Source organism: Ambystoma mexicanum, chromosome 5q (genome assembly GCF_040938575.1).
Source record: "Ambystoma mexicanum isolate Mex_15411 chromosome 5q, UKY_AmexF1_1, whole genome shotgun sequence".
Taxonomy (NCBI): domain Eukaryota; kingdom Metazoa; phylum Chordata; class Amphibia; order Caudata; family Ambystomatidae; genus Ambystoma; species Ambystoma mexicanum.
In genome coordinates this window covers 54,559,878-54,576,655 of record NC_090933.1, presented here as the reverse complement: position 1 = coordinate 54,576,655, position 16,778 = coordinate 54,559,878, and the positions used below count along the sequence as shown (strand labels likewise).

Sequence of the window (16,778 nt, the reverse complement as noted above, 5' to 3'; positions counted from 1 at the left end):
TGTTATGTTCTGTCAAAGGCTATGTGCTGGTTAGTGATTCCATTGATGAGATAGAGAGGATAGCTCAGGGGCAATGTGCTCACCTTGGAAACAAGATGATGCAGAGCAACACAGGTTCGATCTCGGGTCCACGCTTAGAAACCTCTGGCTATTAAGCACGTTATAAATAACCAATTGCAATAGCTTTGTCCTGGTGACAGCTACAACAGGTTGCAAACAAAAGCAGTGAGAACACTTTAGTGTTTGGCACTGGAGACAGCAGCTAGCCGAATTAATTTGCACTGCACAAACTGGCAGGGGTGAAAGTTATAGAAAGACTGGATGCCTCTAACACGCAGTTTCCATGTAGGTTCCGCAAGCAAGATACCACCCGACTGAGCGGTGGTCCAGGACAGCGAATTGAGTTAGATTCATACGCAAGTGTCTTAGCGAAGGGCCAAAATCTCGAGTCATGTCCTGAGCGAATTTGACATGATGGTATGGTATTGTTTATTTGTATAGGGCCTACACACATGCAAGTGTTTCAAAGTGCTCAAAGAGAGTGGGAACATGGGGAAAAACAAAAAGTCGCTCAGAACCCTTGAAATTCTAAGCCGATAATAGTCTACACAGGCAGAGTAAGTACGTAAAAAAAATACAGTTAACAGTTTCGGAAACAGCAAATAGGCCTGATGGCGATTCTTCAGTTTTAACAGTGCAATTTAGTGGTGAAGACAAGTGAGATCCGACAGACGATCTTCAGGCGCGGTGCGTAAGGATCGTGCAAGTGCACAGAGGGTCTCAGAGAGGGGGAGGATCAAGTGCACCTAGTCGTTTGAGACTTGGGTAAGTGCAGAGAGCGCCACAAATTATCCCAACAGAGATTTGATTGTTTGCATTGCGTGCATCTGGGTCAATCAAGTTGCCGGATATTTGGCACAGCGAAGCCAACTGTGCCCACTGATGTCTCCAATAGGATTCAGCTGCAGCGTGAGATTCTGGATTGCACGCTTCCTCAGCCATACAAGGAGTCGCAATGTCCATAGGCTATGCAGGACACAGCTAACAGTAAGAAATGTTCAAACAATATTATTATATCACGAATAATGAATGACCTGTTTTTATGGTAGACAATATCAACTGCATTGCCACCTTACCTTCAATCATTAAACCGTATAGATCAAGGGAGGAGTCATTATCATGGGATAATGGACCGCACCCAAGTTTTTGCACGAGGAGAAGCCGAGGGCAATACGTTGAGGATGAGTCACTATCCCAAATGACAGGGGCCTCTGCTGAAGTCTATAAGGCTATTAGTACATTGGGTTGTGCAACTAAACATGTATTTATTTTTACTGATGGCAAAAAAGACAAAGAAAACACACAAGAAACGTGTAATTTTAACTTAATGAACACAGAAATGGTAACACTACACCATACACGTTTGTGTTTTATTGCTGTTTGCTATTTTGAGGAATGGGGCTTCATATGTGGCTATGTGCCTCTACACAGCTGAAGACAGTTATAGCAGAAAGAATGTCTGGACTTAAGTCAATGGCAGGGATTTTAGACTGCATTCTGACCGGCTAAAATGAGGTCAACCTTGGAATCCATGGGCTAGTATGTGTTACTGTTCCCCAGCACATTGCTACTTGCTGTATCAGTCTAATGGAAAACTGAATCAGCCAAACCGGTCATCTGCAAGCCTTTCATGAATCTATTCCACAGGTGCTCAACCCACTGAGCTACTTCACCAGCTTCTTTTGGCACGATCACACATGTCCCGTAATTGCATTATTAAAAGCAAATCGGCAGTGAGTAGTGCGCTGTGTGACATGTGTCTGTCGTCCGATTTCTACTACCACTGAGTCTGCCCATTGGAATGTATGAAGTGAAAAATGGCACATTTGAATTTCCGGGCACGCTGCTGCTGCTTCTTGGGCCGTGTGATTTATCCTGAAAAGGGATTCATGGTTTTGCATTCGTTCATCGTCCTCCCTTCTCCTCCCACCTGATTGTTTTAATTGAAAGGAACACTTTGCTCCGTGCATATTTTTGCTCTTTAAAATTGATACCCCCTCCAGCCGCTGATTAGCTAAATCATTCCTCTCTTTAGCAACGAGGCTGCGTCCTTCTGCCCTAAATCTTGCACGCTGACGTTGTGGGAGGCAAAGCTATTTAATTAAGTTAACTCCATTGACCCGCTGGAGCTGTTGTTTAAGAGCCGAGCTCCCAGGAGCGGAGTGCAGGTAAATTGAATGAGCGCTGCTGAATATCTCTTTCCCCTGGCAGCCCGCCTCAGACTGGCAGGCTGGCAGGCATAACCAATCAGACAGAAAGGTTGCCCCCACTTGCTGAGCTGGGATGGCATTTCCCTTCCTTAACGCAGAACAATGTGCAGCGTGAGATGCATATGCTGCTGGGAGGATCAATCAGGCAGTGATCTGTGCAGGCGTGTGCTGCTACGAGCAGCTGCTGGGAAGGCTACTTCTCCAGGCTCCCTCCTCCCCCGCGTCCCACACTTATGCTTCACGCAGATGCTGCTTCTGATTTCTGCTCACCTTTTTTACCCCTTCGAAGTGAGAACAAGTGACGTGGGGACGCACAGCACCGTGTGGGAAGTAAGTGACGCCGTTGTCTTATCAATCAGCTGCTCCCGCGTGAGCTGCCTATTTTAGAAAGATGCATTGGATACTGTTGCAGAGGGCTGGGGAGGGCTTGCAAATGTGTTTTATTTTTAGATGCATGCAGCGGGCAGAGCATAATACCATTGTCATTTTTATGGGGCAAGCACAAAGGGACTTGCAGAAGCTGTGATGTACTTTACCAGTGACCCAGTTCAGTTCTTTTGAAGCATTGCCAAGCTTAGGGAATTTCTTCATCCAAGCAGAGTTGGATTGACACACACATTCCGCGTCCAGTCGCGAACATCAGTTCACACTGCATTTGATGGGCGAGGCCCTGCGGGGCTAAGAAGGCTCTCTGTTCTGCTGGCTGCCGGGAAGTGCTGCCTGCAAGACACTCGTTTGCATATTTTGTAATGCATAGCTTGAATGTGTAGGTGTTTCTGGAGGTACTCTTTAGGGAGTTTCAAGACCAGACTGATGGGGATGGTCCAGGGAATCCCTTGGGGACAGATGACGATCCGCCACTAGATTAATAAGCTCTTTCCCGCGCTTTGCATGTCTTCATATTGTGTTGACGCGTGACTGGGAGGTGGGGTTCAAGCTGCCAAGGGATGGTGACACGATTGGCCGCAAGGGTGTATTGGCAGGATACAAACACATCTTGTGTTCATACCTTGCACTGTCACGTGACTTTCTCATCTTTTGTGCTGGTTGCTTGTTGTATGCTGTCGTTGCCAGTCAGTGCCAATTAATGCGCTCAGTTAATTGAGGTTCACAACCACACTAACGAGGAGTGTCTCTTGGAAGGAATGCAAGCACTGTAACATGGAGTTCATACGAATGTAATTACGAGAGTGGGCGCCAGTATATTTTATGTTGTCATTGGCTCGTGATTGCACAGTTTAGCTCAGATCGTTATATATTTTTAGACTGATGAAAAATTTAAAAAATATGTTTTAAAGTAACAGTTAGGGCCTTACGTTAACATGATAAAATAAAAAGGCATAAAATGGTAGCTAAAGTGCTCGATGAGGTCTTTAATTTGCAATACATGTGTCATGAATTTGGAAGCTTAAATAACACAACTATAAGCCTCCCTCGCTTGGTCAATCAAATAATATATGACATCGCCAATGACATCTCCAATGACAGCACCTAAAAGTCCTGAAGGCATGTGAGATATGAATTACCTGATTGCTTAAATCAAGGGTTGCCAGACCGCAGCAAAACATGTTCACATCTTTATGAAATGGTGTGTTCAGGCGTGCTTGCTTTCATTGTACTTACAGTGATATATGCGTGTGGTAAGACGTGCTGACGGCATTCAAAGATTGCATGGGAAGCTAGAGGTGTATTTATCAGAGAAGCAGTGATGCACCTAGGCGTGCACCAAATGTCAGCTTTCAGCACGCGTTGGCCAAAAATCCGTTTATCTTTGACCACATCTTGTATGGAAATATGACACGCTGACTAGTTACAAGTGGTGTCCATTGAAGACTGGCTCAGAAGAATAGTATTCTTCTAGATAAAAAAAAAACGGGCATGTGTGTCTTGAAATCAGACTCTTTGCTGAGCGATAATTTAGTATTGACGTGTTTTTGTGGATTAATAATGAGAGCTAAACTGACGAAATAACAGAATTAAGAAAAGCGCGGGAATACGAACTTGTGCGCGTGGTCTTTTCATGGGCCATCTTCAAGTGTGTGTGTGTCCGACCATGAAGTGGGTTAATACAAGAAATCAATCACATTCGGAAATATACACCAGTAGTGTTCAATGAAGTATGTGTGGGGCAAAAAAAATATTTTGAACTGTATTATTTGGGTAGAAAATACTTAATGCGTCACTCTGCGATATGGACACATACACGCATTTTTATTTTGTGTAATCTCACTTCTTTATCTGTTCACTTTGATAGATGGGAAAAGTTCCTGCTAAATTTTTAAGTTTCAATGTCTCATTTGATACAAGGAAGCCAGGGATCTGCCCACCTAGCCAGAAATTTGACTAAAATATGTTTCATCCTTCCTGAAGACATTTTAGGACTGCCGTTTGCTAAATGGCTATATATGTTTCATCCTTCCTGAGACATCTCAGGACTGCCCTTTGCTAAATGGCTATATATGTTTCATCCTTCCTGAGACATCTCAGGACTGCCCTTTGCTAAATGGCTATATATGTTTCATCCTTCCTGAGACATCTCAGGACTGCCCTTTGCTGAATGGCTATATATGTTTCATCCTTCCTGAGACATCTCAGGACTGCCCTTTGCTAAATGGCTATATATGTTTCATCCTTCCTGAGACATCTTAGGACTGCCCTTTGCTAAATGGCTATATATGTTTCATCCTTCCTGAAGACATCTTAGGACTGCCCTTTGCTAAATGGCTATATATGTTTCATCCTTCCTGAGACATCTTAGGACTGCCCTTTGCTAAATGGCTATATATGTTTCATCCTTCCTGAGACATCTTAGGACTGCCCTTTGCTAAATGGCTATATATGTTTCATCCTTCCTGAAGACATCTTAGGACTGCCCTTTGCTAAATGGCTATATATGTTTCATCCTTCCTGAAGACATCTTAGGACTGCCCTTTGCTAAATGGCTATATATGTTTCATCCTTCCTGAAGACATCTTAGGACTGCCCTTTGCTAAATGGCTATATATGTTTCATCCTTCCTGAGACATCTTAGGACTGCCCTTTGCTAAATGGCTATATATGTTTCATCCTTCCTGAGACATCTTAGGACTGCCCTTTGCTAAATGGCTATATATGTTTCATCCTTCCTGAAGACATCTTAGGACTGCCCTTTGCTAAATGGCTATATATGTTTCATCCTTCCTGAAGACATCTTAGGACTGCCCTTTGCTAAATGGCTATATACGTTTCATCCTTCCTGAAGACATCTTAGGACTGCCCTTTGCTAAATGGCTATATACGTTTCATCCTTCCTGAAGACATCTTAGGACTGCCCTTTGCTAAATGGCTATATACGTTTCATCCTTCCTGAGACATCTTAGGACTGCCCTTTGCTAAATGGCTATATACGTTTCATCCTTCCTGAAGACATCTTAGGACTGCCCTTTGCTAAATGGCTATATATGTTTCATCCTTCCTGAGACATCTTAGGACTGCCCTTTGCTAAATGGCTATATATGTTTCATCCTTCCTGAAGACATCTTAGGACTGCCCTTTGCTAAATGGCTATATACTTATATTTGATTTACTTTTTCTGCCTCAAAAAATAGAAATAGCTGATATGTTTCATCTCAACGCAAATGTTCTCTGTCTTAATGTCATTTTTCCTGTTCAATGAGTTTTGAGCATGAAATGTATGCTTTTACCTCTTTTTTCCTCTTTTGTGAGAGTCGTTTTGGGGTGGCTGGGGCATTTGAATACATCTTTCAAACCAAACCACTTTAAGCCCATGTTGTGCTTCAAATGGTAGAATAAAAGTTCAACTACCTCACAGTGTACATTTGTGTAACTGTACTGCCAATGCTGCATAGCCACCATTTTAATTGGATATTTACAGCACTTAATATCCAGAGGCTTCTTAGCGTGAACCAGGAATCGAACCTGGGTTGCTCCGCATCGTCTTGCGCGTGTTGCCCCTGAACTATCCTCCCGGACACTAACTGGACCTTGCTTTTAGCACTTGTGGAAATCCATCACAGTAGTGCCCCCTTGCATAGCAAAAAGCCTTGGTGTAACCACATCTGATCACTGCTTTCCTTAAGGTGTTTCACAAGGTAACTCTCAATAAACTGTGGTAACATTTGGGACATGCGTGCCTTCTGTGGGCCTGCTTAATAAGTCTTAGTTACCCGGAAGGTTGAGTGGGGGGAAGATTGCATCAGAGAGAATGGAAATGAATGTGGGGTGCTGGAAGCATCCTCGCTAACCCTATTCGAGTCTGCTGTGCGATGGATCCAGTCCTGGATGCAGGGAAACTAGATCTGCATACATGGTTTCAATCCACAGATCGTGCTACTTGAGTTTGATCTGCCATGCCTCTTCTCCACAGACTCTGTGGGCAAGACGCAAGAGTTCAGCACGGCGTATAACGGGGTACTGCCTCAAAGAGTCTCAACACCCAGGCTATCATGATTTCTAGGACACGTGGCCGTGAATTGTTTTGTATGCACTTGCTTGCAGTGGTGACAAGAAGGGGGTATACATCACTCTGCAAAAAAAAAATTATTAGGAAAAAGTAAACACCCTAAATTCATGGCATGGGTCAAGTGTTGGGGAGACTAGAAGGTCCTCAAGGCAGCCACACCTAAAGTTCAAATACAGCTGGTAAGCAGCAAATAGAAGAACAGATAAGGTAACACATTTCTGAGTTTTCAGAAAGACCTCGCCCATAAGAACATAGGCAGCCAAATGGATCAGCAATTTCTGTGCAGTAACACCCATCGCAAGACGAAACAACAGCCATTTTGACGCGAAATAGACTGCCCGCGCCTGATTGAAGCTATAGGGGCATGCATGCCGGTTCTCTAGAGAGATAAAGCGCAAACGTATCCACTGGCTTTTGGCGAGCAGCATTGACTCAAACACTGGTATGACACTCACAGCTGACCAGAAACCCTAGTGAATTATATATGGTTCTCAGAAAATATAGTTCAGATGGTGTAACTTCTCCCTGCAATGCTATTTTAAGTGGTGTCTGCGTGCTAGTGTAATCCCAGCTTCCGTTCAGGAATCTCCTTGGGTCTCCTGAATGACACACTGACAGGTGTCGTGCTCTACCTTTCACAAATACCTTACTTTTATTTCATGTTGACTTTACTTCTATCACACCAGAACCACTCACAACCCAGTTCATGCTACGTAAACAAGTATTCTGTTGCTTTATTTGTACCACTTCCTGTTCTACACACATGACTGCTGGGTAAAAGAACCAGACACCAAAACGGTCTGCAAAACAGCTTGACTCTCCATTTAGTGACACACGCAATCTCTTGTTGCGGCCCCTCCTACATCCTTCAGGGTCATCAGTAAACACTGGAACACTACACATCCAAAATAACAGAATGTGATCATTAGGCTGGCATACACGTAAAAGTGACTTCAGGGGCTTTAAAATGGCCTTGAAGTCGGTAAATCAGCGAGGGAGTGAATTAGTCAGTGAGTGGGTGAGTGAAGTTAAAAGGTGTGAGGGGTATCACGTGGATCAAACAGCCTGAAAGTATTACACACCTCATGATTGAACAAACCTTGTACCAGTAACCTATAACATAGCTGTTAAAACTGTGCTAAGCTGTAAATTCATCAAGGTGGCCTGCGTTGTCCCATTTATAACAAAGAAAGAGGCCTCCGTGCATAGCATATACAGTCTCACTGTGCAAAGTGTATGTCAGTGCTTTCAATATAGCTTCATAGACCTGTAGCGAGGGCTGTGCCGGGCGTTATGGGCCCGCCCTGAAGCCCGAGTTGAAGGCCCGAGCGTAGTGAGGGATTTTAACGAGGTATTTCGGACCATAACACCCAGTGCGGCCCGAGTTGCAGGTTTATAAAGCTATTAGAACACTCTTAGTATTTAATTAAACTAGAAAAAATGACACATAAATGCTGCAGAAATACATTTTTATTGTGAAAAGGGTTAGAGGGTGGAAAATGTAGTGTTGTCAAGACAAACATCTATTTTAGGTGCTGTGTCATTGCAGTAAACTTGCACACAGTGTTGGAGTGGAAAGTAAAAGCTGCTATCCTAACAGCGCTTTTCTGGTTGTGGCTTTTTTTATATGGTAGTGGGGGGTAATTAGCATTAGGGGGGGTGGAGTATCCAAATGGGGCAAGTGAATGCAGGTGCCAGTAGTTGTTTTTTGTTTTAATCAGGCAGCCAATTAGTATTGGGGAGTGGAGTTTTTAAATGGAAAAAGTAAATACTTGTGTCAGTAATTATTTGTTTTAATCAGGCAGGGGAATGCAGAGGTAAAGTTGGAATTTTTTAATCAAATATAACATGTATTTATACAAAAATATAAAGGAGCGTTTCAATAACATTTAGTAAATGGGCACAGTTGAGATTAAATGTTTTGTATGGTGCTTACCTTTGTTAATGGAGCTTTGCTTTCTGTTGGTTGCAGTGTTTCTTCCCCGTGCAATGTTTGTGATAAGGAAGCTTTCCTTCTGATCGCTTCCGTGATAGGGCAGGGATGAAGGCCACGTTAGGTACGCACGCACAGCACGCCAACAAGTTAACTCTTGCCGGTGCAGGTGTAAATTGGACACGAGCAGATTAGGGAAGCAGCGGCAATTACTTTGCAGGCTAAAACGGGCAGCAATGCCTGTTTCCGGGCTATATTCAATCTGTGGGCTGTACCAGTTCGTATAGCCCGCAGATCAGCTAATCGGGTTTGTGGCAACACCACAAGGGTGTCTTAATTGCCTGTATAATGTGATAATTCTGTGGGGCTGAGCAGGCATAAAAAGCTATGTCATTCTCTTTACCAAGTAATAAGAGATAAGGACAAGCCACAAACTCGGAAATATGGGGCTAATAGGCTTTGAGGGCGTTCACTAAAAGGCAACAACACAGGTTAGCTGTATACTTAGTGAGCTCCCTGACAGACTCTAATCATTTTAAACATCTTGTAAGACACCTTTGGGGAAGCCCAGTAAAACACGTTGAACTACTAACCTCAGGAGGATAGCTCAGCGACAACGAGCTCACCTTGGAAGCAAGACAACAGGGAGTAACACAGGTTCAATCCCCGGGTCCGCGCTTAAGCGCGTTATAAATAACCTATCATATCATACTCAAAGTCACATGGTGTGGGTTGTAATACCGAGCACAGCCCACGCCGGAGGTCCTCATTATCCCCATCCCAACTCTGAAGTTGCTTAACAATGTTTATTTTTGTAGACAACTCGTCCTTGTTCTGTTTTCATCTTCTACTGAAGTGGTGTGATCGCAAATTGGGAAGGGCATGCAGTGTGATATGGGGGGTGATCCGCTTTATAGTTCCATATTACATGTGTGGGTTCTATGGTGGGATGGGGAGGTGGTTGGAAAGAAACCCAAACTGCACAGAGTTTCTTGGCGTACCTCCATCACAGAGTCCTTTCTGCGTGATCATTAACTTTTGAACTAAATCACGCTGACCTTCAGTAGCATCCGCCTCATTTTATCAGTTTGCCACAAAGCTGGCCCCATGTGATGTCAAAGCCATGAGGAGCAAATGGAGGGTATTATGTGCTGGTGGCAGACCGACCTGCATACTCTCCGGGTTTGGCCCAGAGAGTCTGAGTTTTTACGTTCTTCTGCGTATCTCCGGGGAAGAGCGTGGGGTCTTCGGGATTTTCAGGAGTCTCAGCCACTCTGCCTACGCCTCATGTGATTGACAACAAACTCACCGCTAGTGGCCAATCTCTGGGATGTGTTGGTGGAGTTGTGCATGTAAATCTACAATCTAGCCCATATCTGGCTTCCAAGGTAGTGTTTGGCCTTCTCCCGCCCCAAATGTGTGGTGGGGCTGGTGGGCAGAGTCTTGGGTGGATATGGGCGGGCATCGGTCTCCAGGTTTTTTTTTTTAAATGTAGGCAGGTGTGGCTGGTGGGCGCAGGGAGAACCGGAGGTTGGGGTACCTGCTGTACATGTAGGTATTTGGCAAGTTCAGGGCTCAGGTGAGGAGCTGTAGGCACCCTGCCTGTGCTGCCCCATATGAGCAGAGATCTCAGCCTCTGACCAGTGTCCTAGGCTCATTGCGCCTTTGTGATCCCACTCGTTGCCCTGGTTACTGAGATGCAAGCCAAGCAGAGAGTGCGGGTGACTGGTGCTTGAGACCCTTGTGCCAGGGGTAACGTGAGGACTCAGAGAGAAGCCAGATAGTGACCCATATCTTGAGAGCTGCAGGGTGAGGGTTTGCATGGATTTACCAGGTATGATAAGGCCATGGTGGATGAACGCGGTGGGGCAGCAGCTGTAGGCGGGGTCCTTCCTTTCACACTGCCAGCGCTCAGGGCAACTGGGGCAGCGATTCTGCCTATGGTGGTACATCTTATCAGATAGCTGGGATCCCCACCCCTGATGCCCTCTGCTGCTGTAGCCCCGGTGCTAAAGAAGCTGGGGTTTATTAGACAGATTCAGACTGACATCTATTCTCATTTGCAGTGAATAGAGGTGAGGCCTCTCATGTTTGTCAGGAGACTGTTCGCTCCCCAGGCTGCAGGCAGCAGTTCATGCCTGACAGGGCCTTCGTGCCCTTCCTCTCTGGGAGGACTGAGGTGAGCAAATGACATGTAGGCAGAGGACGCTACAAAGGACAGCCATGACAGAGAGTGTGTGTTTTTGAGAGAAGAGCTCCAAAGAGAAATGCCAAATCAGAAGTACTCCAGTTTCTGCTTCTTCCTGGCTGTCATGAAGGTCAGGGAGGGAGTAAGCCTGCACCAGAACCCCCCACTCAGAAGTCTTCCAAATTTAGGGGTCTCTGTGGGTGCCTTGCATGTAGTATGGGGGAGGGTTCCACAGACTATGCTACCCTCTCACTAGAGAGCCGAGGCCTGGTCTCCTCTAACGAAGTGTGATTGCCTCACAAGAGAAAGAGTGATTCCCCAGTCAGGTAATCAGGGCAACTTCCAGTATTCGGGCTCCACTGTTGAGAGGGGATGCATTTTTAAATTGTACACTGTCACACTGCGTTGATTGGTTATTAGTATTTAATCCAACAACATTTTGGGGCTGTGCCCATATAGGACATCTGTAAGGTACACAGCCGACACGTGTTTCGACCCTCACGGTCTTCTTCTAGGCTGTGTATACAATTACCATCCCAAACATCAACATGAACCAATAATCAATACACTATTATACCAATGACCACATTAAACAATCACATCATTTACAGACATGATAAGCCAATAACAAGTATGTCAAAGCAACAGAATTGTGCCCACGAAAAAATTGAAAATAAAAATCAATCCATGGGTCATAATAAATATGTTATCACAGGGTAAGATTTTCAGAGGTGATTCAAGGTGGAAATATTTTGAATTGGACCATAAAGCTAACAGACAAGGGTGATGACCAGAAAAACTTAAAAAACAAAAAAGCACATAAAATACAAAGACAGGATTCATATAAAATACCATTCAATACAATACGATATCATATGCATTGTTTATTTATATATTTATTAATTTATTTATATGATATAGTTTATAAATAAACTTTACAAATAATACTACAAAATTGGATAAACAAAACATGTTTTAACATACAATACTTAAATATTAATTGTCACATATTCTATTAATTAAAACCAACAAATCATAATCTCAATGAAATATAAATAAAATCAAGATAGAAAGCATACACGTCATCTCATTCATTACTGAGAACAACATTTGTTAGATTAAACCACATAATACAATATAGTATACAGAATATTACCACTAAGGAGTATATGCATTATAATGTTATGGTATTGTGATTAAACACCCTAGCCATTGTCACACCCAGTGTGAACCTGCTTAAAGGTAAACTGCAATCTCAAAGTGCATATTTATAACACCAATTAGAAATTCCTTAAGTGATTGGTCCCTAATGGGTTAGTCCTAAAAGCTGCTTCATAAGTGACACCTCCACCTGTTCCTTGTACTGCAGTGCCTACCATTGCTTGAGAACTGCTCAGTGTGTCATGGTGTTCCATTGGTTACCAATTGAGCCCGACCATTTGGAATCCGTTGGTAAATAAGCCAATGTTGTGATCTGCATTAGAAGGCGAGTGAGGTCCCTTGAATAGAATACCAAATGAAAGATATGTGACGAACCTCTAAATGTTGGCTCTAACTCATACAGAGATAGCCTTCTATAGGTCAGTGCCTGACAAGGACTGAAGTAGAAATGGCAGACTTACTCCATAGTTAGTCCCCTAAATGACGTTACAGGTAAATGTAGGGCTCACAGTCTTACAACACCACCACAAACAGGACCTTCAGCGGGCCCTGTAGTGCAGGCTTGGCTGATCAGTATAATTAACTCCACCAAAAAAGGGACAAACAATTCCCCCTATAGAAGGGTAAACAGTCTCCCCAAGGAGATCACAGGCAAGCCAAATAAGCTAGATGTATATGTACTAACTAGCTGCAGGTGTGTTCAGAGAAATATAGATGTCCCCTGGTCCGGAGAATACACTACCGTGCAGCTTCTCCTGGTTGATATAAACCGAGGGACACTACATGCCCTCTTTCAAAGCCATCCCAGCATTCCCTGAGAAGTATACAGCCTTGTGCATATGGTGCAGAGAGGTGGGATACATGGAAGTACCGAATACGATGATTGGCTGAAAGGCCTCTTAGCTTAATAAAGTAGAGTTGCAAAGAAAGGAAGGATACAGAGAATAAACAGAAAGCGATAAGCGACCGAGATGCATAAAGAATTACCAGTGCTCACTACATGGAGTACATGTAGCGCTTCAGGGGAACTTTATTCAGGGCAAGTGTTATTATTAAGGATAATTGAACTGGACACTAGATTGATTGATTGATATTTTATTTCTATCGCGCTCGTACACAAGTGTTTCAGAGCGCGACAAGGCAATGGAGGAGAACAGGGGAGAACAAAACAGCGATCTTACTAGGCCCAGTGACATTGAGAACGCGCAAGTGCATGGGAGAGGGGGGAGGGGAAAAGTGCATGGAAGGGGGAGAGGTGGAAAGTGCGAAGCAGAGGAGAAACAGATAAATAACAATAAATAAATAATAAAGGCAACAAACAGTGGTAATGCAGCCAGCAATTTGCAAGTGCTAAGTTTAAGGCAGCAGACAGGGTAGATCTGATAAGTGCAGGAAGAAAAAAAGGGGGGGTGTTGTATGGGTACAGATACAGACCCCAGTGCAAGGGGTAGACTGGAGGCAGTGCAGGAGGGTGGCAGGATGAGCAGGTTACGGGGCCCAAAAGACAGAGGGTGGCCAGGTACACGTGCCAAGAGAGAACAGATCAGCAGGGGAGATGGGGGAGCGAAGGCAGAAGAAAAGAGGAAGGTCTTGAGGTGTTTCCGGAACCAGAGATGGTTCTCCTCAAGTTTTAGAGTGGCAGGGAGGCTGTTCCAGAGGTAGGCCCCAGCTGAAGACAGAGATCTACCCCAGCTCGTTTCTTAGAAAAACGACTGCCCCTGAGTGAGTTGGAGGTAGAGGAGCGAAGAGCTCAAGAGGGGAGGTATTTCCGGAGGAATAGCTGAAGGTATTTTGGACCCAGGCCCCAGAAAGCCTTGTGTACAAAGCAGAGGGTTTTGAATTTAATCCTTGCAGCCACTGGGAGCAGTGGAGAGATTTCAGAGCTTGAGAAATACGATCCCGGGGCTTGAGGCCAAGGACAAGTCTTGCAGTCCTGTTCTGGATTAGTTGCAGAGGGCAGAGAGCAGTGTTCCCTCTAAGCTGTGCGCATGTGCGCTTGCCCAGCTTCCTTCTGGGTGCCGCTCAGAAGATTTTTTGCAGCGCACACAGACAATTCTCACCTATTCAAAAATATTTAATAAGGCACAAGCCACAGCAATTAATTGAAATTTGCTTTCTCTTAAAATAAGCAAATAGCCTTGCTATTCGGCTAATTTGCATTACTCTACTATGCAACGGTGACCGTAAACATGTAAAATCGCTAACACCAAAATAAACACAGAAGAGGTTAAAAAATAAAATTAAACACTGGCTCCATGAACAGAAGAATCTAACGAAGATATGCCTGCACACATTAACCAAATAATGTTTAATGTCCCTCCCCACCCATGACTCCTAAGCTTGATTCTACCACAATTTTACCTTATGATGCTAACCTCTGCCCCAGAACACATTAAGATAGTACCAGACAACCTTGACTCTCTTGGCTCTGCAAAAGGTCAGCCGACATGTACCTACATCCACTTGTTTTATGTTTGTTGTAATATGAATAACGTTCACGTGAGAATTTCTGTTGCTCATTGTGCCTTACCAAAAGTGTCACCCACACAATACAATCGAACTACCAGCTAAAATATCGGCTACTGACAGGAAGTAAGCAGGCTACCTGGATGTGCAACCTTATCCCATACTTCCTCTTCTTTATACATATGTCATGCAAGTACATTGAAGCGGCCCACTTGCAAGTTAACACATTATAAAACTCAAATATTAAATTGACCTGTAAGGATTTTGAGAAGACAAATGTGATGCTCAGTATCTCCTATTTTAGCATTACTAACATTACCATAATCTGGAGAGCAACATTGAATATCATTTACTTAGCCTACAAGTGATAATGGGCATGGACTATGCCTGGCATTACGCATCCATAGTATCGGGCACCGGAAATTCAGACAGGAGAATGCTTTTCACACAATCTGCATTGTTTCCAAGTGTTCAGAGTTCCTTTGGGCATAGACCTTGACACATTATATGGTTACTCGCTTCAATACAAAAACAGTTTCACTGAGCACTTGCGTAATCCTACACAATGATGTAAGGGTGGGATATGTTGCAAACAATCTTGTATGCAATGCAAAAGAATTGTGTACATCCTGAGTCATTACATTCTTAAAATGCACACAATATGTTGAGGCATTAAATATGCCTTCCTTGCAAAGTATTGTGGGTCTGCAAATATCCCAGTGAGTGTTTACTGCTACAATCCTTCACTTTTTACAGTGCTCTAACAACTAGTATTGGAGGCAAGCACAGGGGCCGGGGAAGGGTATGGGTGAAAGAGCACAGGTCACGTCACTACTCTTTGTGGGTGATTAACAAAGCAGCACATTTCAAAAACCAAGTCAGATGTTTCAGCAGTACACTGAAGGAAATGTGTTGCTTGTTTGCTAAAGGATGGGAAATTCTAGTACCTGTCTAGACAACAGCACCTTATTCTTCTTTTTATGCTCAGCTGCTGAGGGCATTTCAATATAACCATGTGTTCTTCGTGTATCGTCTCTAGAATCCCCCTGCATCTTATTTAACTGATAACAAAGAATTACAGAAGAGGGATTCATAGTTACAGAACAAGGCACTCAATCAGTTGTATCTCTGATTAATTGATGCTATTAACTTAAAAGGCATATGGGGGGGCGTGGCTAACTGGCCATGTAGTGGGACGTGCCTGCTGAGAGCTGCTCCTGTGATCCGACGCTGATCCGAAAATGCGCACGCTAAAAATGGACGATTTACCCTATTAATGAAAGCACGGGCGTGTGAATGGATGCCCTTCCACCATTGAAGATAACAGACAATTTGGATGAACGGCGGTAGAGAAACTGACACCTAAACGTGTGGCGGCTGGCAACGAAGTATCCAAAATGGCGGAGGACAATGGCCGAGCGGCCGCGACTGCATGATCAACAGCGTAAGCTGCAGCGGCGAGCACGAGGGCACAGACGAACATTGTTGTTTGAAACTGTTGGAACTCTCGCCGCTGGGAGCAGAGCTGCGACCCGATACGGAATATATGTGATCAGGCGAAATCGGGCCGTGAGTGAGGCGGCAGAACACGGAAGAAGTGAGGGGCCGTTGACTGGAGCCTATGCGGCCCCCTCCCCCTCTAACAACGTGTAAATGCTGGGCGAGCGTTTACATGCAGCCCTCGAGCGCTAATCAAATGCGCGGATGCTCTTCCGTGAAAACGAAAGTGCGGCTGATGGCTCAGGCGGCATGTGGCTGCTGAGGGATGCAGGCGAAGGGAGAGGAGGTCCGGGGTGCACAAAATAAGTGCCCAGAGTATATAAGGGCACCCGCGTGCGAGCATTGCTGTAGAACAGGAGCTGCACGGCTCCCCTGAGGTCATTCCTTTGTCCCCTCTGCACGGAGGGAAGGGCAACCAGCGCCAGTTCTTCACGCAGTGCCACTATTGCAAGACAGAAATTACCGTGTCTGGGAGGGCTGAGTACCCCCTCGGGACAGACGAACCAGAGGAGGAAACACCTGGGGTGCAGTGCTGCTTATTACAGGGAGGAGATATCTCCTCCCTGACACCAACACAGTGGGGACCAGGGGACTGGTGGCCGAACGCTCACTGGGGCATTCTGTGAATTCGATCACGAATTAATCAGCACTCTGAGGGGCGTGGCCAAGCAGCCATGGAGTAGGCTGCACTATCCGTAAGCTCCGTGATCCGATGTGGTGACCCGAAAGAAAATGCACGCTTCAGCAGAACATCTTAATCGCAGAGCACATGGATAGATGTGTGAATGGTTCAGGCAC

The 16,778-nt window shown here is 44.7% G+C and overlaps 1 protein-coding gene across 15 annotated transcripts in view; it reads left to right on the top strand.

Annotated features, from left to right (window-relative positions):
* Window positions 1–16,778, top strand: part of LOC138497200 (poly(rC)-binding protein 3-like) — a 3,473,032-nt gene that overhangs the window by 2,802,228 nt on the left and 654,026 nt on the right. For 2 of the 15 annotated variants that reach the window (XM_069620515.1, XM_069620513.1), the window contains exon 1: window positions 2,274–2,600. The exons of 12 other annotated variants lie outside the window; for them this stretch is intronic. The gene's annotated coding sequence lies outside the window, so the exon portion shown is untranslated. Of the gene's footprint in view, window positions 1–2,272; window positions 2,601–16,778 lie in introns of those variants that run through there. One more of the 15 variants, XM_069620520.1, reaches the window with a different exon arrangement.